The following is a 1,831-nucleotide window of genomic DNA, read 5'->3' as shown; positions in this document are numbered from 1 at the left end:
TCCTGCTGTGGAGAGAGCATCTGATGGTTGTCATGGAAACCCAGTGACCCCAAAACGCCGCTCTTTGTTTTTATTCTTCATGTTAGAAGGAAGATCAAAATGGTTCAACTGATAAAATAAAGTCAGTGCAGTGATTGTTTCATGAAAATGTCAAATTTTTCTTCCAGTAATAAATGATGAGACTTAATGTCCCAGTTAAAGCCCGGTCCTCTGTGTGTAGTCAGTAACAGCGCCCCCAGGAGGCTCCAGCACGCCACCTCTCTTCAGATTTCAGAGCCTCTAAACCAGGGGTGTCAAACTCAATTTCACTGAGGGCCACCTCAGCATATTGCCCCCCCTCAACGGGCCACATTGACAAATCAGGAGGGCATCCCTGCTAAAACACCCCAGACAAAAGGTTGACTTCCCTCATTCAGTTCTGTAGAGGCTTATAATGAGTCAATAGTCCAGGTGTGTTAGAGAAGGAATGCATGTAAAGCTGCAGATGGTAGCTCTGGAAAACTAGACTTGGGCACCCCTAGCATAAATGTATAAAAATACAATGTTAAAAATAAATTAAACACCTCATAATGTTAAATAACTGATTTTATGTATTGAAGTTTTAAATATTACATTTTGAGTTTCCATGGATGCTCAGTTTAAAAATTACAATATTTAAATCAGTGTTTAAAGGTAAGCAAACAAATAATAAAAACAAGTCACGTGGGCAGACATGATAGACTTTACGCAAAGATTTAGTCTCAGAGGCAACTGAAATCAATTAATTTAAAAAATCCTTTCTGAATATCATGGTCTCTGAACTAAATGCGTCTTTCTGACCGGGAGCTGACAGCGTGTTGAAGAGTTATGGACCGGACGCTTTGGAGCGTCTGGTTAGGAAGCGCATTACAAACCTTTGGTTGAAATGTAGTTTGTAGTCAATTCATGCTCAAAACCTATTTTAAGTCAATCATCGGCCTATAAAATGCTGTGTGGGCCCCGGGCCTTGAGTTTGACACAGGTGCATTACGCCATAGAACTGCCAATTGGTAATTGAAGTAAAGTAGCTGCGATTTCAAGGAAGCCGACATTGAAGTCGATTGGCAAATGAACCATCACAAAAGAGGAAGGCTCTTGTTGTCTCACTCACCCCAAGAGATGCATAACCTACAAAAACTGTTTGTCTGGTTTTGAACCAGAGACCTTTTGCGTGTAAAGCAAACATGATAACCACTACACTACAGGAAGTGAACTTCTCTGCCTTGTTTCAGTTTAAGGTTCCAAAGTTGATGATGTGAGATGCAACGCATGAAAAGTTCAACTGAGGTTTGCGCTCAGATGCCTGGATTCAGAGTACAGACCATGACACCACAGAGCCTTGCTGACCTTTAGTAAACACCTGTGATGAATAGAACATGCAAAATTTGTTTCTGTCTGGTTTCGAACCAGAGACCTTTTGCGTGTGAAGCAAACATGATAACCACTACACTACAGGAACTCATGCTCTTTGCAGTGTTCCTGGTAGATGATCCACATTTTGTTAGAGACTAATGTCAACGATGGGCATGGAACAATGTCAAATACTTACAGATCCTCTCAGAGAGCACAGTAACTTGGTGAACAAACTGTCAGACTTATACTTGTGCCTAATTTCACATTACCGTCCATAAACTAAGCCTGGGATCAAAAAATTTTATTGAAGCAGAGACCAATGGTTCGACAGAGACTTGGCTAAATGGCTATAAAATAAAAATCAATACTTACAAATTAAAGATGGTTCAAAAATAAAATTAAGACATTAAAATAAAAGATGGTTCAAAAATAAAATTAAGGCATTAAAATAAAAAAATAT

General features: G+C 39.4%; 1 non-coding gene and 1 pseudogene across 1 annotated transcript; one reads left to right on the top strand and one right to left on the bottom strand.

Annotated features, from left to right (window-relative positions):
- The window catches only part of LOC106950946 (uncharacterized), a 174,998-nt pseudogene that overhangs the window by 51,254 nt on the left and 121,913 nt on the right, over window positions 1-1,831 (top strand).
- On the bottom strand, window positions 1,405-1,477 carry trnav-cac (transfer RNA valine (anticodon CAC)). Its single transcript has one exon. It is a non-coding gene; the product is annotated as a tRNA-Val (tRNA).

The sequence above is a fragment of the Poecilia latipinna genome, unplaced genomic scaffold (assembly GCF_001443285.1).
Source record: "Poecilia latipinna isolate Pla-1442-1.1 unplaced genomic scaffold, P_latipinna-1.0 Scaffold431, whole genome shotgun sequence".
Classification (NCBI taxonomy): Eukaryota; Metazoa; Chordata; class Actinopteri; order Cyprinodontiformes; family Poeciliidae; genus Poecilia; species Poecilia latipinna.
The sequence above is the reverse complement of the archived record's forward strand: the minus strand, read 5'-3'. Positions and strand labels throughout refer to the sequence as shown.